This window comes from Cyrtonyx montezumae, unplaced genomic scaffold (assembly GCF_038088225.1).
Source record: "Cyrtonyx montezumae isolate F1298 unplaced genomic scaffold, pur_monq_1.0 scaffold_53, whole genome shotgun sequence".
Classification (NCBI taxonomy): Eukaryota; Metazoa; Chordata; class Aves; order Galliformes; family Odontophoridae; genus Cyrtonyx; species Cyrtonyx montezumae.
The window spans coordinates 322273-349364 of NW_027072060.1; positions in this window are offsets into that span (position 1 = coordinate 322273).

The following is a 27092-nucleotide window of genomic DNA, read 5'->3' on the forward strand; positions in this document are numbered from 1 at the left end:
AAGAATTATTGGGCATTATCTAGGTTGTTGTGTGCTTTTTCTGTTTCAGTAGTAGATCAAGTGTAAATAAGACAGGATTTGATGTTGCCAACGCTGGAGTTTATGGAAATAGCACTTTTAATGTGCAGTTATGATGTTATTAGCCCATCAATTAGCCTTTTTTCTAATTTGCAAAGGCAAAAACCTGGAAAAGAATCCTAGGCAAAGGGTTGATTTTGTGTTTTAGAATGATCAACTCTCTTTCAATTCGCTAATCAAAATAGTTTTTTATAACCATGCATCATTTGAGACAAAGGCATATGCTAAGAGAGCTAACCTTGATAGTTTATTCTGTTTTGCAAGCAGGTGTTCCACTTGGGCTCCGCATCATGCACTGGCCACGCGGATTCGGTGTACAAATGGAAAAAACTCTGCAGACCCTGAGGAGAGTAGGAGCAGGGGAGAGTCTGTGGTGGATGGGAGAGGAAAAGTGCACCTTGAAGCAGGGGACGCCCTGCTGGCACTACCTATCGCGTCCACCGCTGGCATGTTCCTTTTCTCTCTTCTTTCTGGTGGTTTGCCATTTCTCAAGGGTCAATAGCTAATAATGTGTTTGCTTAGGGAGTTTCTGTTTCTTGCTTATCTAAAATGGATGTCTGCATGTGTGTAAGTGTGTGTATGTTGACTAAAACCCTAACCATCTGTGTTGCTCTGAATACACAATTTGCTTGTTTCTGCTCTTGAGATGTCTTGTCTCTCAGATCCAGGATACCCTGAAACAGCACCACTCAAGCTTCAGCCACAATCACCAAGTTAGGATGTTAGCTGGCAAAGGAAAGCAATACCCCTAGTGATACTCTAGCAGACCTACCCACTGATGTTGATCCCATTTGACATGCAACTTTATATCTTCCAATCAATTACTGGTACACAAAGAATGGGACCCTCAGGGATTCTTTTCCAGGTTGCAGGAACCTAAAGCCATGGGTGAAAGGTGTGTTTGTTCACTTCTTATTAAGTTTAAAAATATTTCTTGTCTTTACGATATGATAACCTTGTCTCTTTCCTTACATTCAGCATTTTATTAATTGAAGCCTTGATTAAATTGTGATAGCCTAAGTGCCTTCATAAATACTGTTACAGAGTGTTATTCATTTGTACTATGTTAATAGTTTGCTAATAAATAAAAAAGGGGGAATTGTGGGAATACAAAAAGTATATTTAGAGCTGCAGCTGTGGAACAGGATAAACAGCATGAGAAAGGAAGGCTGAGAACCAAGGACACTTCCAGAAGAAGAGGAAAACAAGTTCAAGTAAGCTGCGTGATGGCAGGCCCTAATTGGAGGAAGAGTGCGTGGTTTGGGAAGATTCACAGCCCTGATTGGATCATCGCCTGTATGCACGGTTAAGGACTGTTTTGGGAAGTTACATTGTTGATATGTAAAGGCGGGTGGGAAAGTTACAAGAGAGAACTTGTGAAAGTATATAAGGGATGTTAAAATCTGTAATAAACGATTTGGATCGTTCGCATCTGAGTCCGTGCCCGAGACACTGCAGCAATCGGTACCTGCTGCTCCTCCACTTGTAGCAACCCCACAACAGACGGATCTTCTGATAGGCCAGGCAAAGCAGACAGCTACTTAACGTTGTCTGCATCCACAGCAGCTATTCTGAAAGCCCATTGATACCGTTTGGGATCCTTAAAATATCCCCTCTTGAGGTAATCAATACCAAGTATACATGGAGCCCCTGGGCCAGTCACAATAGAATGTTTTTGCCAGTCTTTACCAGTGAGGCTTATTTCAGCCTCCAACATGGTTAACTCTTGGGAACCCCCAGTCACCCCAGAAATATAGATTAAGTCTGTCCCTTGGTGACTCGAGGGCATTAGAGTGCACTGTGCACCAGTGTCCACCAGTGCCTTATATTTTTGTGGTTCTGATGTGCCAGGCCATCAAATCCACACAGTCCAATACACTCTATTATCCCTTTCCCTCCTTGGCTGGGGGCAGGGCCCCTCTATTTGTTACCGCTGTTGTTTTTATGGCTACTGCCGTGTCTGGCAGTCACTGGAGCAGTCACTTTCTTGGAGAAGTTCACACTGGGGGCTGATCTAATTCTGTCATGGTTTTATGATTTTTAGTACTGGTATTCCACATCATAACATCATGTACTGCATTTAGAGTTAATGAGTTAATGCTCCAGCTCCGTGGATCATCAATAGTTCCAGGTATGCCTGTCTCAGAAGAGGAGAAGAACTCCATTCCCCAGAGGACTTTGCGATGCTTTGTGTTCTTACGTGTTTACGCTCAGAGGGAAAGATAAAAACTGTCTGCAGTCACGGGACTCTCTCTTCCCTTCAGGACCGAGCTCGGCAGTGGGTGTTTGTTGCAGCCGTCCGCCTTCAGCGTTAGCGTAAGGCCTTCGGTTTATCGGACACTCTCTCTCTTGCTCATTTTATTTGATCCATTTGCCTCAACTCCAATTATATTATATTGTGTTATTTTCCTTTCTGATATCTTATTTAGTAAATTAGCTTTCCTCCTCAGATTGTTGCCGCTATTTTGTTCCTAGGCCCATCTCCCTTCTCCTTTTTCTTTTTTCCCCTTCCCCGGGGTGTGGGCCCATGGGTCCCCTGCCTCAATTGTCACAGTACGGGGTAAAACTGTCCTGCAAACCGTTGACATTTTGTAACTCTTTTTCCCTTGCCTGAAGTGCAGAAGTGTTTTTTTTTTTATGTCACTTCTTCATATCTTTACCCTGGTCACGTAGGTAACTCCACAAGTCAATACGTGACATAGTCTTACTCTTGTCACTTCCTCGAGCAGGAGAACATCCTCTTTTGATAGCTGAGACGTTACTGTTTTGGGAATCCTGGTTCCCATCAGATCTATCAGTTTCGTCAGAATCAAGCACAGTAGTCAGTTCGTCCATTATATCTTCTTAATTGCTCTCTAGTCTGTCCAGTCTTTCAGTTACCTTTACCAAGGCTGAAACATAAGCTTGTAGAGGGGTTAAATGTAACTCAATGTCTTGAAGTTTGTTAATCAGGTCATTTATAAGGGGTCTTCTTTGTCTTCTGCTATACATTGCTGCTAATGTACTGGCATACCTGTCTGGTGCAGTCCTCGTGAATATATGCCACATAATTGGTGTACATCCGATTCTCTCAGGGTCATGGTCTTGGTTTGGTTCATCATGAATGAATGCAGGGTCATGTAACATTTCCACCACAGCATATTCTCTCAAATAATGTATGCCCTTTTCCATATCAGAACATTTCTTCTTCTCAGGCAACAGATCATCTCTGAAAGGATATTTTTCTTTCACGGCTATCAGCATCCGCTTCCAGAGAGTGAAGGGTCTATTGTGGCATGTACTAATGCCTCTATCAATGGCAGAGTCCCTGGCAATGCTACCCAATTGGCAAACTTCATTACCATCTAGCCACACACTGTTGGCCCCACTGTCCCAACAGTATAGTAACCAGGTGACAATAGGTTCATTTGAGTGACGTGTAAAGTCTTCTCTCAAACTTCAAATTTCATTTATTTTCAGAGGTCGAGTAACATTGGTAACAATCTCTCTTTCGTCTTCTACTCTATCAGGACTCATTGCCCTCCTAGGCGTTGTTGACCGTGATCTTGTTGGGTGACTCAGCCCTCCTACTGGAAAACCTAGAGTTCTGAACCACTCCTCTGGACCTCCTTTCTCCTCTTCCCTTACAGTGCCTGATTCCTCTACTTTCTCTTCTGCTCTTTCAGAGTCTGCTTCTTCCACTCTCAGCTCCTCCTCTTTCTTCTCTTCTAAGGGAGTTGAGACATTTTAATTCTCCGTCCTCTTACAGGGGTAACTGACATTGACTCTGGTGTCACCTGTGGTTGATCATATAGGTTAGTATTAATGATCATTCTTTCTAGCTCGGCTCGAAGTCCATCTCGCTGAGCTATGAGGGAATTTAGTTCACCTTGGAGCTTGTCTTGTTGAGCCCGAACATGGGTCAGTTCATTTTCGTAATGGAATAATGTACCTTGGCAAGAAACATACTCAGCTTTGAGGTGTTTTCGGTCAGATTGGAGGGCATCTTGCTGGGACTAGAAAGCATCTCGTTGAAACCGGAGGTTGTCTCTCTCAATCTGGAGGGCATCTCTCTCAAACCAGAAGTTGTCTTGCTCGGTCTGGAGGGTGTCCAGGTTGGATTGGAGTGCTTCTTGTTGAGACTGGAGGGCGTCTCTCAGATTGGAGAGCATCTAGATTGGACTGGAGAGTCTGATTGTCAGCTAAAGGACTCTCTTTCTGGATCAGGAGACTGTCCCTTTCGGCTCGGAGACTCTCACGCTCTATTTCAAAAACTCTATGCCTCTCTGGGATAGTATTGAATAATGCCTGGTAAGCATCAGCCAGACCCCAAATAATTTGGGCCTCCTCAGATCTGTTTGAGCCGCAACATCCCTGTCTCAAATATCTGCTTAAGTTCTCAAGATCTTGCAGGTGTTCAGGAGAAAAGTTCCATGACACTGGTGATGCCCATTTCTCTAAAGTCTCTCCTAAGTCCCTCCAAACTCCCTGCCAGTCAGTGTTCTCTGGCTCTGGGGAAGGCTTTCACAAAGTATTATAAATACAAATACTGAAGAAGAGTACGCTCAGGGAGACTGACACTAGTCATTAGAAGCATTGGATGAGCATTCAGAAAACACATAATGAATTCAAAGGAGAGGCCAGGATTCTGTTTAAAAATCACAAGTTCCATAGAGTTAGCAACTCCATCTGGAGTTACTCCCTCCGGAACTGAATGCCACGTTGTATATAAAAGCCATGTAGGTATTTCCATCAGTGTTTTTTAGTTTATCATATAGAGACCAAGCTCCATGGATCAGACCGGCAAACTTAATTATGTCCCAGTACGTTCTGAGCATTACAAGGGAAAAAACAATGAAATGCAGTCCCTTTAAGAGCAGTTTAAAGAGAAAGCAATTTTTTCTCTTTTTTTTCTTTACTAAAACTAGCTAGCAGCACCGAAAAAGTTTACAAATATCCCAGGACAACTGGCAGTACACCTGGACTTCAAGGTCATGTTTTGCCGTACAGCACCTGCAGTACAGATAAGCTAACGAAGCTCTCTTGGAGAGCAAAGAGAGATTCGTTCTAAAAGTATGTCTCTACCCGGCTAAGGCAGCTGGTCGAGCCCCAAGTTGGGCGCCAAAAATGTCAATGGTTTACGGGCAGGTTCTGACCAGTTCATAGGTTCATAAGGTTGGAAAGGACCTACAAGATCATCTAGTCCAACCATCCTCCTATCACTATCCCTACCCAACTACTAAATAAAATCCCTTAGCACTTCATCTAAACGCTTCTTGAACAGCGCTAGGGATGGTACCTCAACCACCTCCCTAGGCAGGCCATTCCAGTGCCTGACCACACTGACAATTGGTGTGGGGGGACCCATGGACCCATGCCCCAGGTAAGGGGAGGGGGAAAAGGAAAAGGGAGATGGGCCTAGAAACAAAACAGCGGAAACGATCTGAGGAGGAAAGCTAACTTAGCTAAATAAGATATCGGAAAGCAAAATATCACAATATAATACAGTATAATTGGAATTAAAGCTAATAAATCAACTAAAATGAGCAAGAGAGAGTATCCAATAAACTGAAGGCCTTACGCTACACACTGAAGGCGAGACAGAAGTGAGCACCCACTGCTGAATCGAACTGAAAGGAAAGAGACCGTCCCGTGATTGCAGACAGTTTTTATCTTTCCCTCTTAGTGTAAACACTTAAAAACACAAAACATTACTAATTCCTCTGGGGAATGTAATTCTTCTTCTCTTCTGAGACAGGTATACCTGGAACTATTAATGATCCATGGAGCTAGAATATTAACTCTTTAACTCTAAATGCACTACATGATGTTATGACGCGGAATACCAGTACCAAAAATCATAAAACCATGACACTGTTGGTGCAGTTCTGCCAACTGTACACCATTTCTGTAGCAATTGGTACCTGTTGCTCCTCCACTTGTGTAGGACGGATAATTTGATAGGACGGAATTCAGAGAAAATATCACGGAGCACCGTATATTTCCATAAGGCTTTATACAGATGGTAAACAGACTACTGGCAAGTAAAGGAAGGCTCACCTTTTTACGATGGTTGAGGTTTGCTGATGACTCCACACAGGAGGTATCTCCAAAAAGAGACCCTATCTGGCTGCTGGTTAGAACTTAAATGGGGTCAGGGAGAGGTGGAGCCAGGATCCGCCCCTTTTAATCACACAGGTATATTATCTTCACCTGTGCCCCTGTGACAGACTTAGTGCTTGCCTTAGGTGATTGTTCAGGTTTAGGCCCTGATTCAGCAGTTCCCATACACTCCACCCCTTCACAACGTGAACCACTGATCAAGTAACTATAGGGTGAGCCTTCCTTAATACAGAGACCCAATACATCGTGATGCTTACGTAATTGCCCGTCACGATGCAAATCAGTGTAATCTGGGATGAGGGATGATCGGCATATGTATTTGTCACGGTGTTGTCCGTGACAGTGACCCAAAGGAAACCGAGAAGGGAGAGGGGAGAGAAAAAAAGAAGCTGCGTCAGTGGCCGCGCGGCCGCCCGAGCAGAGCCGCGCTCCGGGAGGGGGAGGGGGAAACGGCGGGAAGAGATGGGTCTACAAGAAAACAACGGCACGATCTGAGAAGGAACGGTAACTTTACTAAATCTAATAAAATTGAACAATTGGAAGAGAGAGAAAAATTTTCAAACCAAAAGCTATGAGCTTACGCTAAGGAGGACCCGCAGGGGAAGCACACGTGCTGAACCTCCACGGCAGCCCAGAGCAACGCGCCCAGACCGAGCGCCGCCTCCATCCGGTGCGGAGCTCCGCCCCTCCCCTCTGCTGCTCCCCCAGCATTAACTCCTTAACTGCTGCATGATGCTCTGATGTGGAATACCGGCATCAAAACCACAACATTCCACCCCTTATTCCACATCATCACATCATGCTTAACACACATCTATACATAACCAAACAGTAATAACATGAGTTACATAGAAACATATATATATATATATATATACATACATACACACGTAATTACAGACTGCATTCCCCCAGCATCAAATTCCCTTGTGGGACACACTGGACGTCCCCATTTTTATCCATTACCCACCAGGTGCACCCAGGTCCCTGCGCAAAAACGGTTCCACGGAGGGGTTTGCCCTTTCCAGAGGCTGGAAGGACCCACACCGCTTTTCCCAACATGCTCCTCACATGTACCACAGGGACCTTATCTCCCTCTATGGTCTGTAGGGAGCCGGACTGTGTAGGACCCTCTCGGTTGACGGATCCCCTAGTGTTGACCAGCCAGGTGGCTTCTGCCAGATGCTTCTCCCAGTGCTTGAATGTCCCGCCACCCATTGCTCTCAACGTGGTTTTTAACAACCCGTTGTAGCGCTCGATCTTACCAGCAGCTGGTGCATGGTAGGGGATATGGTAGATCCATTCAATGCCGTGTTCTTTGGCCCAGATATCCACAAGAGAATTTTTGAAATGAGTCCCATTATCGGACTCAATTCTCTCTGGAGTGCCATGTCTCCATAGGACTTGTCTCTCGAGCCCTAAGATGGTGTTTCGGGCGGTAGCATGGGGTACTGCGTATGTCTCAAGCCACCCAGTGGTCGCCTCCACCATGGTGAGCACGTAACGCTTACCATCGTGAGTTCGTGGCAAAGTGATATAATCAACCTGCCACGCCTCCCCATATTTATACTTTTCCCATCGCCCTTCCTGCCAGAGGGGTTTCATCCTCTTGGCCTGTTTAATTATGGCACATGTGTCACAGTCATGGATAACCTGTGCAACGGCATCCATAGTTAAGTCCACCCCTCGGTCTCTAGCCCACTTATAGGTCGCATCCCTTCCTTGATGGCCTGAGGTCTCATGGGCCCATCGAGCTAAAAATAGCTCTCCTTTGTTCTGCCAGTCCAAATCGATCTGAGACACCTCAATTCTGGCAGCTCGATCTACCTGATGGTTATTTTTCTGCTCTTCAGTAGCTCGATTCTTGGGCACATGAGCATCTACATGGCGCACCTTTACACCCAACCTTTTTGTTCGGGCAGCAATGTCTTTCCACAGTTCAGCAGCCCAAATAGGTTTACCCTTCCGTTGCCAGTTGTCCTGTTCCCACTGTTGCAACCACCCCCATAAAGCATTTGCCACCATCCAAGAGTCAGTATAAAGATATAGCATGGGCCACCTCTCCCGTTCAGCCACATCTAAGGCCAGCTGGACGGCCTTTACCTCCGCAAATTGGCTTGACTCTCCTTCTCCTTCGGTGGCCTCTGCAACTCGTCGTGTGGGGCTCCACACAGCAGCCTTCCATCTGCGATGCTTCCCAACAATACGACACGATCCATCAGTGAAGAGGGCATACGTCTTTTCATTCTCTAGTAGTTCGTTATATGGTGGGGCCTCTTTAGCACGTGGTATCTCCTCTGATGGGGATGTTCCAAACTTCTTGCCTTCAGGCCAGTCCATGATCACCTCCAGGATTCCTGGACGGTTGAGGTTCCCCATCCGAGCTCGCTGTGTAATCAGTGCAATCCACTTACTCCAGGTGGCATCGGTAGCATGATGGGTGGGGGGAACCTTTCCTTTGAACATCCAATTCAGCACTGGCAGTCGAGGTGCCAGGAGGAGCTGTGTCTCAGTACCAATTACTTCAGAGGCAGCTCGAACCCCCTCGTATGCGGCCAAAATCTCCTTCTCAGTTGGAGTGTAGCACTCCTCTGAACCCCTGTACGCTCTGCTCCAAAATCCAAGGGGTCGGCCTCGGGTCTCCCCAGAGGCTCTTTGCCACAGACTCCAAGTGGGACCTTTCTCTCCAGCAGCAGTGTAGAGGATGTTTTTCACATCCTGTCCCAACCGAACTGGCCCCAGGGCCACAGCACGGGCTATCTCCTGCTTGATTTGCTCAAAGGCCTGCTGCTGTTCAGGACCCCATGCAAAATTATTCTTTTTCCAAGTCGCTTGATAGAGGGGGCTTACTATGAGGCTGTAGTTTGGGATGTGCATCCTCCAAAAACCTACTACACCCAGAAAAGACTGTGTCTCTTTCTTGCTAGTGGGTGGTGACATACTGGTGATTTTGTCAATCACATCTCCTGGAATGTGACGACATCCATCTTGCCATTTTACTCCAAGGAATTGAATTTCTTGGGCAGGTCCCTTCACTTTGTTCCGTTTAATAGCAAAACCAGCACCCAGAAGAATTTGGATTATTCGCTCTCCTTTTTTAAAAACTTCCTCTGCTGTATCACCCCACACAACAATGTCATCAATGTACTGGAGGTGCTCAGGTGCCCCACCCTGTTCCAGTGTGGTTTGAATCAGCCCATGGCAGATGGTTGGGCTGTGTTTCCACCCCTGGGGCAAACGGTTCCAGGTGTACTGAACGCCCCTCCAGGTGAAAGCAAACTGTGGTCTGCACTTTGTGGCCAAAGGAATAGAAAAGAATGCATTGGCAATGTCTATAGTGGCATACCACTTGGCTGCTTTTGACTCCAGTTCATACTGCAGCTCCAACATATCTGGCACAGCAGCACTCAGTGGGGGTGTGACTTCATTCAGGCCACGGTAATCTACCGTCAGCCTCCATTCTCCACTGGCTTTACGCACCGGCCATATGGGGCTGTTAAAAGGTGAGTGAGTCTTGCTGATCACTCCCTGGCTCTCTAGCTGACGGATCAAGTTATGAATGGGGAGCAAGGAATCCCTGTTGGTGCGGTACTGCCGTCTGTGCACTGTTTTTGTAGCGATAGGTACCTGCTGCTCTTTCACTTTCAGTACCCCCACAACAGACGGATCTTCTGACAGGCCAGGTAAAACAGACAGCTGCTGAATGTTGTCTGCATCTACAGCAGCTATTCCAAAAGCCCATCGGTACCCCTTGGGATCCTTGAAATGTCCCCTTCTGAGATAGTCAATACCGAGTATGCATGGAGCCCCCTGTCCAGTCACTATGGGATGCTTCTGCCAGGTTTTACCGGTGAGGCTTATTTCTGCCTCCAACACAGACAGTTCCTGAGAACCCCCAGTCACTCCAGAAATATGAATCAACTCTGTCCCTTTATAACTCGAGGGCATCAGAGTGCACTGTGCACCAGTGTCCACCAGTGCCTTATATCTTTGTGGCTCTAATGTGCCAGGCCATCTAATCCACACAGTCCAATACACTCTGTTATCCCTTTCCCTCCCCTGGCTGAGGGCAGGGCCCCTCTATTGGTTACCTGCAGTGACGGGAGCAATTTCATTGGTGGCTGATCTCTGCTGTAGTTCTCTCACCCGTGCTCGCAGTACAGGAGTGGGTTTTTTATGCCACTTCCTCATGTTCTCTCCGTTTTCTCGTAGGAAGCTCCACATGGCCACACGTGACATGATGTTACTGCCGTCATTTGCTCGTGCAGAGGGGCGGTTGCCTTTGGTGGCCGAGACTTTCAACAGTTTGATAAATTGCTTCATCAGATTCTTTGCGTCATGCTCGTCTTCATCAGGTGTTTCCAATACTGACACAGGTTCATCCCTATTCATCAGTAATGACAGTTCGTCCAGTATAGTTTTCTGTGTCTCCTTAATCTCACCTACTTCTTCTGCTACTATAGCTGCAATGGAAGCACGTGATGGTGGAAACTGCTGTTCAAAGTTTTGGAGTGTAATAGTCAATTCATAAACTGGGAGTCTCCTGTCTTGACCCTCGAATCTATGGAACATTGCTACCAGTGTACTTGCGTACCTCTCTGGTGCTGTTTTTGAGAGCTTGCGATATACATCAGGTGTGCACCTTACTCTATCAGGATCACGGTCCTGGTGTGGGTTGTTAGGGACGAAATTGGGATCATACAGCATCTCTACTACGGCTGTTTCTCTCAAAAATTGGATTCCTTTCTCCACGGTGTTCCATCTTTCCACCTTAGGCTCCAGATCATCTTTGTAAGGGTATCTATCCTTTACAGCCACTAGTACTCGTTCCCAGAGGGTAGCGACTCCATTCAGACATCTGCCAATTCCTCTGTCGATAGCTGGGTCTCGGGCAATGCTTGCCAGTTGGCGGGCTTCACTGCCATCTAGGGACACGCTGCTGGCACCGCTGTCCCAACACCGCAGCAACCAGGTGACAATAGATTCACCCGAGCGCCGTACAAACTCCTTTCTTGAACCTTGTATTTCAGTCATCTTTAGGGGCCGACGAGTAGTGGTAACAGTGACTCCATCATCATCGCTGTCTTCTCCATGTCTCTCACTTTTCTTAGTGGCCTTTTTAGGTGGTGGTGGTGGTGGTGGTGCTGAGGAGGGCCCCTCGCCTGGATCTTCCTTTTTTTTCTCTGCTTCTTCTTCTTTCCGTTCTAGGCACGAGGACGGCCGTGTCCATTTCTGGCCTTCCACAGGGGCAACCGACACTGATACCGGTGCTTCCTGTGATTGGTTAGGTCTAACTTCAAGGTTCTCATTTTTGCTTTGGACCTTGGTTTGGAAACCATTTCTCTCCAGAATATCAATTATGGCTCGATAAGCACAAGCCAGACCCCAAACAATACATTCCTTCTCAGATCGTCCTGAGTCCCATGACTCCTTACCTAAACACTCACTGAATTTCTCAGGGTCCCACAGGTGCTCAAGATCAAAATTGCATAACACCGGGGGTCCCCACGCTTCTAATTTCTTTCCTAATTTTTTCCACCTTCCCTGCCATTCAACACTCTCTGGTTTTGAGGAACGCTCCCTCCACATGATGTAAATTACTATTGCAGAGAGTGCATGCAGAAAAACAGATAACACAGTTGCCACAACTGCCGGGCTGACATCCTGAATATAGGTAAAGACCTGAAAAGAGTAATTGGAAACCGTTCCAAATGCCGCATAATCTGTCACGTTAGCCAGGGTGTTTAGGTAGGAGGCATGTAACCCCCTCAGCACACTAAAGTAGCTGTATATCCACATTACTCCGGTGCTGAACGCGAGGAGCTTAAAAAGACGCCAGCATGCTGTAAGGTACATGAAAAGCCTTAGTCCACTCTGCACCAGATTTACAATGGAGAGCCAATACTGCAATGCCCGCATTCTCCACCAATAATTGTCACGGTGTTGTCCGTGACAGTGACCCAAAGGAAACCGAGAAGGGAGAGGGGAGAGAAAAAAAGAAGCTGCGTCAGTGGCCGCGCGGCCGCCCGAGCAGAGCCGCGCTCCGGGAGGGGGAGGGGGAAACGGCGGGAAGAGATGGGTCTACAAGAAAACAACGGCACGATCTGAGAAGGAACGGTAACTTTACTAAATCTAATAAAATTGAACAACTGGAAGAGAGAGAAAAATTTTCAAACCAAAAGCTATGAGCTTACGCTAAGGAGGACCCGCAGGGGAAGCACACGTGCTGAACCTCCACGGCAGCCCAGAGCAACGCGCCCAGACCGAGCGCCGCCTCCATCCGGTGCGGAGCTCCGCCCCTCCCCTCTGCTGCTCCCCCAGCATTAACTCCTTAACTGCTGCATGATGCTCTGATGTGGAATACCGGCATCAAAACCACAACAGTATTGTATTATTCTTTGGGCCAGTGCTCGGTGGTATCTACTGGAAGCATGCAATCACACAGTGCAGGTCCATCTTAGGCTCCATCAGTCCCGGGTAGACCATCACTGGATGTTGCACATCATCTTATAGCAACTCTGGAACACATCAGCATTATTTGGTTCCTTCCGGTGACTAATAGACTCACGGGGAGTAATATAGGTGTTTCAAGGGTACCAAGAGGGGAAGGTCCTCCCTCCAGGGTAAGATACAGGCCATATTCCTGCCTTGGGTCAACACTTCAGCTGGTACAGGGGCATGCCCTGGCTGCCTGTACCAAACCTTTTGGCCAGATGTCTGTGGCTGTACGACTATAACAGGCACCAAAGGGTGTGTCCTGATCTGCCACAGAGACATGATAGGGGTCCCTTTAGCAATAAAGGCTGGAGTGTTAACCATTATTTCAGTAGGCCATGTACCTACTAACGGAGGGGCTACCGAACCCCCCACCTCCAATAATCTCCCCCAAGGTGCAAGTAGGCCGCACCATCGTGGTCTTACCTGCACTTTCCAGGGCCATTTTATTTTATTGGTACCTGGATTTAGGTCCTCAGGGGCAGAGAGCAGAAGATTGTTCTCACGGCCAATCTGAGGTCTCACCTCATTATCGGTGCCCGTAATTTGGATCCTAAGCAAGGAGGCCCATTTTCATTGTAACATTTTCAAGGCACTGGGTCTGCCGTCTCTAGGTCTTTCACTCAGGACCCGCAGGGTCTCATGGAGTCTCTTTATCCACCCCTGCAGAGACTGAGAGTCTGTCTTCAGGGCAGCCTTGAGAATACCATTGTAACGTTTGATAAGGCCTGCACCCATTGGATTATATGGCAGGTGGAATCGCCACTCAATATTATTTTCTTCTGCCCAGCGTTGTATCATTGCACCCGTGAAGTGACTCCCTTGGTAACTCTCAATGACATCTAGTGTCCCATGGGCAGCCATCAATCTCGTGAGAGCCTTGATAATGTATGCCTGGTTGGCATTTGGTACTGGATAGGCCTGCATTAGCCCACTCGCGGTGTCGACACAGGTTAGGGCATAGCTCACCCCCTCAGATCAAGGGAGGGGCCCAATGTAATCAACCTGCCATCTCTGTAGAGGATTGTGTCCTCTAGCAAGATGGGCTGTTGCTTCAGGCAACGACCTCGGACTTGTCTTAGAGCAGGCGTCACAGTCTCGGCATGCTTGAGGAATGTCCGATAGTTGTCCGGGCACTCCCCATGCTTTGGCGGCTGCCCACATGGTCTTCTGCCCAGCATGCCGCAGCTTTTGATGTAGCCAGTAAGCGATATCCTCAGATGGCGAGATCTCAACCCATCTAACTCGGGCCAGTGTGTTGGCTTCATCATTTCCTGGTGACTGTAGGGGTTGATGACCAGAAACATGGTAGACACGTACAGCTCTGTGTTTGACTGCATTCCATATGTCTAACCACATATCTTTGCTCCAGATCAGTTGGGAGTGGATAGTCCAATCCTGGGTGGCCCACTGTGTGATCCAATGATTGAGCCCCTGATACACAGCCCAACTATCTGTGCAAATATTCAGGATACCATTGCCAGGTTCTTTGGTTATAACCATCCACACCGCTGTCAACGGTTTACGGGCAGGTTCGGCCCAGTTCCGTGACGATTGGTGCGGGGGACCCACGGACCCACGCCCCAGGAAAGGGGAAGGGGGAAAGGGAGAAGGGAAAAGGGAGATGGGCCTAGGAACAAAACAGCGGCAGCGATCTGAGGAGGAAAGCTAATTTACTAAATAAGATATCGGAAAGCAAAATAACACAATATAATACAATATAATTGGAATTAAAGCTAATAAATCAAATAAAATGAGCAAGAGAGAGTGTCCGATAAACCGAAGGCCTTACGCTAACGCTGAAGGCGGACGGCAGCGAGCACCCACTGCTGAGTCGATCCCAAAAGGAAAAAAAAAGTGTCCCGTGACCGCAGACAGTTTTTATCTTTCCCTCTGAGCGTAAACACATAAGAACGCAAAGCATCGCAAAGTCCTCTGGGGAATGGAGTTCTTCTTCTCTTCTGAGACAGGTATACCTGGAACTATCGATGATCTGTGGAGCTGGAGCATTAACTCTTTAACTCTAAATGCACTACATGATGTTATGATGTGGAATACCAGTACCAAAAATCATAAAACCATGACAACCGCGCACAGCTCTGCCCACTGGCTGCTTTGACCATCCCCCTCTTTGAACCATATTGTGTCTGTGGCAGGATGGTACGCTACTGCTCTCTACTTACTTGGGTTGCTGTCATAGTGTTATCCGTGACGGTGACCCAAGGGAAAACCAAAGAGAGAGAGAGAAGAGAAAAAGAAAAAAAAACTGTGTCAGTGGCCAAGCAGCCACCCAAGCAGAGCCGCCCGCTCCGGGGGGTGTGGGAAACAGTGGGAATAGATGGGTCTACAAAAAGAAACAACGTCACGGTTTGAGAAGGAACGGTAACTTTACTAAATCTAATAAAATTGAACAATTGAGAGAGTAATGAAGTTTCCAAACCAAAAGCTGTGAGCTTACATTAAGAAGGAATTGCAGGGGAAGGACATGTGCTGAAGCTCCATGGCAGCCGAGATTGAACCACGGACAGGCAGAGAGTCCCCTGGCATCCTGTGCGGAGCTCTGCCCCTCTGCTGCTCCCCCACATCATTAACTCCTTAACTGCCTGCATGATGCTCTGATGTGAAATACTGGCATCAAAACCACAAAAACACAACATTCCAACCCTTATTCCACATCATCACATCATTTTTAACACGTATCTATACAGAACCAAAACAGTAATTACATAAATTACATACAAACATATATATATATATATATATATATTTTATATACATGGAATTACAAACTGCACTCCCCCAGCATCAAATTCTCTTGTGAGACACACTGGATGTCCCCATTTTTATCCATTACCCACCAGGTACACCCAGGTCCCTGTGCAAAAACGGTTCCACGGAGGGGTTTGCCCTTTCCAGAGGCTGGAAGGACCCACACCGCTTTTCCCAACATGCTCCTTACATGTACCACAGGGACCTTATCTCCCTCTATGGTCTGTAGGGAGCTGGACTGTGTAGGACCCTCTCAGTTGACTGATTCCCTAGTGTTATATGTGTGAGAAATGATACACACCAATTGTTGCCAACAGTAAAGAATTTATTGAGCAAGTAATAAACGAGCGAAACATCGCTGGGCGGCTGGGAGTCTCCTCTCCACCAGAGGCGCGCAACGGGGGCCTCCCGAACCCTCTTTTTATTGTCTCTTATCTCTGCATTCATGTTTATCTTTCTTTTCCTGGGCTGCGCTGGCTGTTACGTGGGGGTCATTCTCTGCCACCTGGTGATTGAGATGAAAAGGGACGTAGTCCTCTTCAGCTTCGATCATGCACACTTAAGAGGAGATTTTCACTTATTTTTCTTTTTCAGTTTCTTAGAAGTTCACTGCTATCTGTTGTTCATTGTCCAGGTGTTAGAACTAAGCGCTATGGCTCCTATTTGCACAAATTCCAAAGTTCTTAAACAAAACATTTATACATCTATTTTGAGACTTCTACAAACTGCATGGTTTTCAGAAAGCAAAACACTGAAAAACACTGACACATGTGTCTCGAGTCGGTTTGATTAACAAATACAGCACTCATTTTTATCACAATCCCCCCTTTTCTTTTTTCTCATCTTGTTCATCAAACTGTATCACTGCATCTTGAGCTAAAATATGTTCTTTTCAATCGTTTCAAGCAGTTCTTCATTGCCATAATTATTTTATTTAGTATGTAAAGACTAGTAGCTAGTACTAGGATTAATAGAACTAGGGGTCCATCTATAGTGTACAATGTCATGAGCAAAATAGTATAGTCAACTTGTGTGGGAATACAAAAAGTATATTTAGAGCTGCAGCTGTGGAACAGGATAAACAGCATGAGAAAGGAAGGCTGAGAACCAAGGACACTTCCAGAAGAAGAGGAAAACAAGTTCAAGTAAGCTGCGTGATGGCAGGCCCTAATTGGAGGAAGAGTGCGTGGTTTGGGAAGATTCACAGCCCTGATTGGATCATCGCCTGTATGCACGGTTAAGGACTGTTTTGGGAAGTTACATTGTTGATATGTAAAGGCAGGTGGGAAAGTTACAAGAGAGAACTTGTGAAAGTATATAAGGGATGTTAAAATCTGTAATAAACGATTTGGATCGTTCGCATCTGAGTCCGTGCCCGAGACACTGCAAATGGCGCCCACTGCGTGGTGCAAATCAAGCCGCGGCTGAGCGAGCCCGGTCCGGCAGCGTCGCCCGACTGAACTTCAGAGAGATTGTTTCGCGCGCGCCCGCACCGTTCTGCAGGACAGAAGGTGAGCAGTCGGGAACTATGGGGAGTTCACTAACGAAGAAGCAACAAGTAAATCTTGAAGTACTACGGTTAGTTTTAAACTTCCAGGATCAGCCTGTATCTAATTCGTAACTAGCTACTTTTCTTAAATGGATAAGCAAAAATGTCCCCGAGTTTCCGAAAACTGGGTTCTCTCTTGATGCAGAACTCTGGGACAAAATTGGCACAAAACTCTGTGAGGCTTCTGTTACTAAAGACAGAACGGCTGCCAAACTTCTACCTGCTTGGCACCAAATAATGGAAGGGCTTAAACAGATTCGACAAGGAAGAAGTTCTTCCGGCTATTCTCTGTCGCCCTCCTTCCCACCCCCGCCTCTGCCTTCCGATTCGGGAAGCAGCCCCTGCCCGGACCCGATCCGCGGCTCCGAGCCCCCCCGCGACGGGGGAGAAGAGAAATCGCAATCTCCCCCCGCGCTCCCGCCCTCCCCCACGCGTCCGTCGTTCATCTCCGCTCCGCCCTCCGCTCCGCCCTCCGCTCCGCCCTCCGCTCCGCCCTCCCCTGCCGCCTTCCGCTCCGCCTCCGACGCTCCCCGCGCTCCCGCCCTATGTTCCGCCCTCGTCGCTCGTCGCGCCGCTCCCGCCCTCCGCTCCGCCCCCGATGGTTGCCGCTCCCCTGCCGCCTTCCGCCCCTGTTGCGTCGCTTACTGCTGCTGCTCCGCAGCCTGCCTGTAACTTGGTAAAAAATGAGAACGAACCAGAACCAGAGGATCTTTCAGATCCCGGTTCAGTAGATACGGACGACAAATCGAACATTTTCCCCCCTGAAGATAATTTGAAGGGAGTGGGAAAGAAAAATTTTTCTACAGCATACTATGGTGCTTTAGAGCAGTGCAGAAAAGAAGCAATATTACAGGGTGATGCTGATACGTTGCAAGCCTTTCCTGTGTTGTATCATGCAAATCAGCCCCCCCAGTGGGACTCCCTGCCTTACCAGGCAGTGAAGGAACTAAGGAAGTCAGTGAGAGATTATGGAATTCAGTCTCCTTTTACATATCATCTTTTGACTGCAATTGGTGACAGTTACGTTATGACCCCTCACGATTGGAAAATTTTGTTACGAACAATTCTGTCTCCCATGCAATACACCGTGTTTATGACAGAGTATCGGGAACTGGCTACCATCCAGACTATGAATAATCTGAATAACCTTAATCACATTGGCATAGAGGAACTCATGGGGGAGGGGGTCCGGGCAACACCTCAGGCTCAGGCACAGATGGACAGGCAATGCTTTGAACAAGTTAAGACTTTGGTGTTGCGTGCTATCCGTCGGATACCCGACACTAATTCATCTAACACATCATTTACATCAATTAGGCAGGAGGCTGCCGAGCCCTACATAAAATTTCTTGACCGTTTACAAAATACGCTAGAGAGACAAGTAGAAAATCAAGCTGCTCGGGAGGCTTTGCTTAAGCAATTAGCAATAGAAAATGCAAATGCAGACTGTAGAAAGGTCCTACAGTCCTTAAAGAATGCAGATCCATCCATTACTGACATGATTAAGGCCTGTCAAGATGTAGGGACAGAAAGCTATAAAATGGCATCGCTAGCAGACACCCTGGCAGCCCGACTTGGTGCGGGGACAGCTCAAAAAATAAAGTGCTACAACTGTGGGGAACCTGGTCATGTACAAAGGGACTGTAAAAAGCCTAAAAAAGCAGATAAAAATGCTTCTGCTCTTCCTACTCGACCCTGTCCCCGGTGCGGGAAGGGGCTACACTGGGCGAGAGACTGCCGATCTAAGCTCCCTGTTGCTGTACGGCCCTGCTATCTCCCGGGAAACGGGAAGAAGAGCGCGAGACCGCGCGCTATGACAGTAAATACGGTCCCGAATCAGCTGGCCGCTGCCTGGCCAGCGTACTCAGACCAGCCACTGCCGGCAGCGCAGGAGTGGATTTGGCCACCGCCCAGTCAGTGACGCTGACTGATACCGACGTAACTCTTATTCCAACAGGAGTAATGGGCCCCCTTGGGGACGGGCGCAGTGCCCTTCTGATAGGACGTTCTTCTGTTACACGGATGGGACTTTTTGTTTTACCAGGAGTTATAGATGCTGACCACACTGGGGAAATTAAGATAATGGCATGGACACCCTCCCCCCCCTGCTTTATCCCCAAAGGCCAAAAAATAGCACAATTAATCCCTTTTCATTCTATGACTAAACCTGGTATTGGGGATCGAATTGGGGGATTTGGAAGCACGGACAAGCCTGCCGTGCTATGGACTACACAAGTATCAAAAGACAAACCATTATTATCATGTCTAGTAAATGGCAGGCAGTTATTAGGCCTAGTGGATACCGGAGCTGATGTTACCATCATTAAGTCAAGCGATTGGCCCTCTGAATGGCCGCTAAAATACCCTAGTTCTGCTATTGTAGGAGTTGGGGGCTTACAGCAGCCCAAACAAAGTGCCCGAATTTTATCTTTTGAAAGGCCTGATGGTCGCATTGCTCACACTGCTCCTTACATCTTGCCAGTTCCCTATACTCTGTGGGGTCGTGATCTTTTAAGTCAATGGGGCATGATTTTGCAAACAAATTTTCAATAAGGGCCATTGATTGGCAGCAACCTATACCCCTAGTTTGGAAAACAGAACAACCAATCTGGGTAGATCAATGGCCCTTAACAAAGGAAAAGTTGCTGCATTTACATGAGCTAGTTCAAGAACAACTGGCTGCTGGTCACATAGTGCCTACCACCAGCCCTTGGAATACTCCAGTGTTTGTTATCCTCAAGAAGAGTGGAAAATGGAGGCTTCTACAGGACCTGCGTGCTGTCAATGCAGTAATTGAGCCCATGGGGGCATTGCAGCCTGGTCTCCCTTCACCTTCAATGTTACCATCGAATTGGCTTATAGCAGTCATTGACTTAAAAGACATTCTTTTTACCATTTCGCTTCATCCAAAAGACGCACCACGATTTGCTTTCTCAGTACCCTCCATCAACCAACAAAGCCCTGCTCAGCGCTATCACTGGACTGTGTTACCACAAGGAATGCTTAATAGTCCAACGATATGTCAACTGACTGTAGCAAATGCATTACAACCAGTACGAAAAGCTAGACCCCACGTCCTTATTTATCATTACATGGACGATATATTAATAGCAGCAGAATGAGAAGAGAGTCTAAAGGACACTTTAATGCTTGTAAGGCAGGCAGTTCAATCTGTTGGCTTACAAATAGCAGAAGAAAAGGTGCAACTTAGTTCTCCATGGAAATACTTAGGATGGAAAATTACATCTCACACCATTCAGCCACAAATCCTCAAAATAATACCTCACGTACAGACATTGAATGATCTGCAAAAGTTGTTAGGAACCATCAACTGGTTACGACCGCTTTTGGGTATTACTACTCAAGAGTTGCACCCTCTGTTCCAGCTACTCAAAGGAGACCCGGATTTAACCTCTAAAAGACAGCTAACACCACAAGCGTTACAGTGCTTGGACTCTGTAATAGCATCACTGCAACATCGATATTGCCATCGTGTTTGTTTATCACTACCAGTATCTCTTGTAATAATATCAAATACGTATCAGCCATATAGCCTGTTATGTCAGTGGGATACCTCAAGAAAAGATCCTCTCATTATCCTGGAATGGATATTCTTACCACATACCTTTTCAAAAACCATTACATCACGGGTAGAGATGTTTGCAATGCTAATACAGCGAGGTCGTCATCGTTTACAAATTTTACGAGCTCTTGACCCTGATTGCATCTACATACCTGCTACTAAAAAAGATTTAGATTGGTTGCTTGCACAGTCACTCACTTTACAAACTGCTATGGCAGGATATAGAGGACAGATCTCCACCCATCCCCCCAAACATCAGTTACTGCATAATTTGAGTGATCTATCCCTTTGTCCTAATATTTTACTTTCACATGTTCCAATACCTAATGCTGTTACTGTATTTACAGATGGCTCCGGCAAGACACATCGAGCAGTGGTTCTCTGGCGTGCGACTGCTACTCAGTGGCAGTCAGATGTACATGTTGTTAATGGATCACCTCAAGTTGTAGAACTCGCTGCCGTAGCCCGAGCTTTTCAACTTTTTTCGAATCAAAAGCTTAATATAATAACTGATTCTTTGTATGTTACAGGTATCATTCAGCGGATTGAAGGATCTTTTCTTAAGGAAGTTAACAACCCTGCTTTGTTTGTGCAGCTCAAGCGAGTTTTACATTATGTCTCTCACCGTACGCTCCCTTATTTTATTATGCATATTCGATCACACACTACATTGCCTGGTCCTATAGCTGAGGGCAACCATAAGGCTGATCAAGCCACTGTCGCCTTTGCTACACCTCAATTGTTCCAGCAAGCGCGACTCTCTCATCAATTTTTTCATCAGAATAGGAGAGCTTTACAAAAACAATTTCAACTGACAGCAGATCAGGCCCGTAACATTATTCTAACATGCCCAGACTGCCAGGCAATTGCCCCTTTGCCTCAAATTGGGACAAATCCCCGTGGCACAGCACCTCTTCAACTGTGGCAGACAGATGTTACTCATGTTCCTGAATTTGGCCGTCTAAAATTTGTCCATGTAACAATAGATACTCATTCTTCATACATATTCGCCACAGCACATACAGGTGAACGCAGTCGCGATGCCCGTAAACACTGGTTATCTGCCTATGCTGCTATGGGAATCCCACATACTATAAAAACAGATAATGGGCCTGCGTACACTTCTAAGGCCACTCGAACTTTCCTCCAAGAATGGGGCATTAAACATATTACAGGCATTCCTCATTCTCCCACCGGACAAGCTATCATTGAGCGTGCTCATCAAACACTGAAATCCATTCTTAATAAACAAAAGAGGGGGAATACGGGGGATACACCACAAGAAAGATTATGTAAAGCTTTGCTTGTGCTGAATTTTTTGAATCGTGATCACACAGATAGAACTCGTGTGGACCATCATTTTGGGGCCTCCCCAATGCTCAAGGAACGGCCAATGGTTAACGTTCGGAATATGGCCACAGGGCATTGGGAAGGTCCCTTACCACTGATAACTTGGGGTCGTGGATATGCTTGTGTTTCCACAGGGACTGGTCCTACATGGGTTCCAGCACGATATGTTCGGCCTCATCTCAAGGCAGAAAATAGCATCCAGCCTTTATGATTACTGGGATTGTGTGTTTCTTCTATTTTAGTGGTAGATCGAGTGTGAAGAATTATTATGCATTATCTAGGTTGTTGTGTGCTTTTTCTGTTTCAGTAGTAGATCAAGTGTGAATAAGACAGGATTTGATGTTGCCAACGCTGGAGTTTATGGAAATAGCACTTTTAATGTGCAGTTATGATGTTATTAGCCCATCAATTAGCCTTTTTTCTAATTTTGCAAAGACAAAAACCTGGAAAAGAATCCTAGGCAAAGGGTTGATTTTGTGTTTTAGAATGATCAACTCTCTTTCAATTCACTAATCAAAATAGTTTTTTATAACCATGCATCATTTGAGACAAAGGCATATGCTAAGAGAGCTAACCTTGATAGTTTATTCTGTTTTGCAAGCAGGTGTTCCACTTGGGCTCCGCATCATGCACTGGCCACGCGGATTCGGTGTACAAATGGAAAAAACTCTGCAGACCCTGAGGAGAGTAGGAGCAGGGGAGAGTCTGTGGTGGATGGGAGAGGAAAAGTGCACCTTGAAGCAGGGGACGCCCTGCTGGCACTGCCTATCACGTCCACCGCTGGCATGTTCCTTTTCTCTCTTCTTTCTGGTGGTTTGCCATTTCTCAAGGGTCAATAGCTAATAATGTGTTTGCTTAGGGAGTTTCTGTTTCTTGCTTATCTAAAATGGATGTCTGCATGTGTGTAAGTGTGTGTATGTTGACTAAAACCCTAACCATCTGTGTTGCTCTGAATACACAATTTGCTTGTTTCTGCTCTTGAGATGTCTTGTCTCTCAGATCCAGGATACCCTGAAACAGCACCACTCAAGCTTCAGCCACAATCACCAAGTTAGGATGTTAGCTGGCAAAGGAAAGCAATACCCCTAGTGATACTCTAGCAGACCTACCCACTGATGTTGATCCCATTTGACATGCAACTTTATATCTTCCAATCAATTACTGGTACACAAAGAATGGGACCCTCAGGGATTCTTTTCCAGGTTGCAGGAACCTAAAGCCATGGGTGAAAGGTGTGCTTGTTCACTTCTTATTAAGTTTAAAAATACTTCTTGTCTTTACGATATGATAACCTTGTCTCTTTCCTTACATTCAGCATTTTATTAATTGAAGCCTTGATTAAATTGTGATAGCCTAAATGCCTTCATAAATACTGTTACAGAGTGTTATTCATTTGTAGTATGTTAATAGTTTGCTAATAAATAAAAAAGGGGGAATTGTGGGAATACAAAAAGTATATTTAGAGCTGCAGCTGTGGAACAGGATAAACAGCATGAGAAAGGAAGGCTGAGAACCAAGGACACTTCCAGAAGAAGAGGAAAACAAGTTCAAGTAAGCTGCGTGATGGCAGGCCCTAATTGGAGGAAGAGTGCGTGGTTTGGGAAGATTCACAGCCCTGATTGGATCATCGCCTGTATGCACGGTTAAGGACTGTTTTGGGAAGTTACATTGTTGATATGTAAAGGCGGGTGGGAAAGTTACAAGAGAGAACTTGTGAAAGTATATAAGGGATGTTAAAATCTGTAATAAACGATTTGGATCGTTCGCATCTGAGTCCGTGCCCGAGACACTGCAAACTTGTTTTCTTTTCTCAAGCTCTTCTCGTAGTTTAACCATAGAGTCTCTAACTGCCACTGTACGATGAACATAGGAACAACACTTCTCCCCCATTGCTGTACATAGTCCCCCTTGTTGTAATAATACATGATCTAATCCTTGTCTATTCTGTAGAACTACCTCCGATAGGGATGTTAGGGATTTTTCCAGAGCTGTTATTGATTTTTCAATGTGATTCAGATGTTCCTCAACAGCTATTCTTAGTGAAGTAAACTGTTTATCTAAGTGGTGGGGGTTGTTGTTATCCATTTTCACCATTGTTGTTGTCAACAATAATATTGCGACTATTATTGGTGTACTCATTTTCCAGACTGAATATCTTTAAATTACTTCTTGGCACCTCCCCCCCCTCTTTTTTCTACTGCCAATTAATACAATATGCACTTTCAATATTGCTTCGAGAGGCCTTTCAAATTAAGAGACAAAGGTCAAGGTGATTCCTTGGAAGGTTGGTGGTTATTCTTACAGCCCCACCGTTGTACGCCTCTGCCTCCCTCGCCTACTCTTTTTCTGAGAGCAGCGGGGTGTATGATCTTCCCGGCAGCAGTCGTATTCTTCAGGGGAACCTCCTTTTTCCTTGCCTTATAAGTCTCTATGTATAACTCTCTTCTCTCTTTTTTTTTTTTTTTTTTGCCTCTTGATTGCTCACAAAACAGCTTCCCAATTATCTTAAAAGGTATTTATAGGGAGAGTGAGTTCACCAAGTGTTCATCATATACAATGCACAATACATATACAATGTACATATACAAAAAACCCAACAGTTTTATAATAGTTTTACGTAGTTTTTTTTAAGTGGTTTTTAAATTATCAGAAGTCTTGGACACCTTTTACTGGGGTCCTGTATCATGGATTGGTCCTTTCACTTGGATTGCATGGGTCCATCCATGTTCAGCTGTCCGGATCGCTGTTTCTGTTGTTAATAAAACAAGAAAAGGTCCTTCTCAGTGAGGAGTTAGAGATGATTCTTTCCACGTTTTAATTAAAACTTTATCCCCTGGACTAATTTGGTGTATTGCTATATCTAGCGGGGGCCTTTGTACCACCAGTCCTTTCTTTCTTATTTCATTTCTTCTTTTATTAATTTCAATTAAATATTCCTGTAGTAATTTTTCTTCTATCATGGGATGTTCTGATGGGAGTTCTAAATCATATGGTATTCCATATAACATTTCAAAAGGTGATATTCCAGTATCAGTCCTTGGTTGTATCCTTAGATTAAGTAGTGCCAGGGGCAAACACTTAATCCAAGACATCTTGGTTTCAATCATTAACTTAGTAAGCTGCTTTTTTAATTTCTCCATTCATCCTTTCTACTCTTCCTGAGCTTTGTGGGTGCCATGGAGTATGATATTCCCATTTGGTCCCCATAGGAGCTAAGGCTTCTTTTACTGCTTTTGATACAAAGTGAGGGCCTCTATCTGAATCTATAACTTCAGTGTTCCCATATCTAGGGATAATATGTTCGAACAATGTCTTAATTACTGTCTGAGCTGTTGCCCTAGCAGTAGGGTAGGCTTCCACAAAATGTGTTAAATGGTCTATTATTACTAATAAGTATTTATATCTTCCAACCTTTGGAAGGTCTGTGAAATCTATTTATATTTTAGCAAAAGGTCTAACAGCCAATTCCCTTCCTCCTTGTATTTTTTCCCTCAGTTGTTGTTTATTTACTTTCCTACAAATCATACAATTATCTACAATTCATTTGACTATACTATAAATGCCTATACACATATATTTAATTGCGAACTGGTCCACCAAGGCTTGAACTCCCCAATGAGTCTGCTTATGAAATTCTCTTAATATTCTCCAAGCTAGTCCTTTAGGGATTACCTCTCTTCCATCAGGTAATAACCATTTTCCTTCCTTTTCCTCTACCTTCATTTGTCGGAGCCTTTCCTTCTCTTGTATAGTAAAGCTTTTAACCTCGCTTGTTTCTTTTCGGGGACTATCAGCCTGTATTTCCTTTAGGATCAATAAGGCCACTCTTTTTGCTTCTTCGTCAGCTAGATTATTTCCTCTTATTTGAGTTGTCATCCCCCTCTGGTGGCCTCTTACGTATACTACTGCGATTTTCTTTGGTCCTCTTATTGCCCTCAGAGTTTGCCTTATTAATGATTTGTGAATTAACCATTTCCCGTGTGAATTTACCAATCCTCTTTCCTCCCATATTTTACCAAAGGTGTGGACTACCCCATACGCATATTTAGAATCTGTATATATAGTCCCAATTTTTCCTTTTAACATCTGTAAAGCTCTAAGGACCACATATAATTCACAGGACTTAGCTGACCATGTTTTATACAATGGTCCCGATTCAATTACTGTAAATGTTTTCCCGTTTATTATAGCATATCCTGATTTTCGTTTCCCTTCTAACACCCAGGAGGAACCATCTACAAACAATTTTTCCCCTTCTAGTAACTCCTCCTCCTCTAAGTCCTCCCAGATTTTAGCCTGATACTCTATACACCAAATACAGTCATGGGTTAATCTGGTTCCCCATATAAAAATTGAGCAGGATTTTGTAAACTTGTAGTTTCTATTTCTAATTTAGGAGAATGTATTAGGATCCCTTCATATTTCAATAGTCTAGCATCTGTAATCCACTTACCTGCTTTTTGTTGTAATACTCCCCTTATGTTATATGGAGTATACACTTTTAATTCACCTCCGAAAGTAATCTTCCTTGCTTCTTCTACTAATGGAGCTATAGCAACGATTGCTTGTAAACAGGCAGGCCACCCACGACTAATAGGATCTAAGAGTTTTGAAAAGTATCCCACTGGCTTCTTTTTCCCAGCCCATTCCTGGGTCAGTACCCCATAGGCAGTCCCTTCGTCTGTACAAAAGAGGTAAAAAGGTCTTTTTATATCAGGTAAGCTTAACACTGGTGTATTAACAAGATCTACCTTTAAATCTTCTAATCTTTGCTCATCCTCCTGACTCCACTTTACTAATCCATCTTTTACTAGTTTCTGGTATAAAAACTTTACCTTACTACTATAATTCTCAATCCATTGTCGACAATATCCTAGCAACCCTAAGATCTGCCTCACCTGCCTCTTACTTCTTGGGGCCTTTAAAGATAAAATCCCATTTACTCATTCTGGATCTAATTTTTTATTCCCCTTGCTTAACCAATGTCCCAGATATCTCACTTCCTCTTCTGTAAATTGTAACTTTGCCTTTGAAACTTTCAACCCCTCTGAACCTAAGAAATTTAATAATTTAATGCTCTCCTGTCTAACCGCCTCCTTGTCTGTTCCAGCTAATAGTAAGTCATCTACGTATTGTACTAAGGTCACCTGTGGGTTTGATTCATAA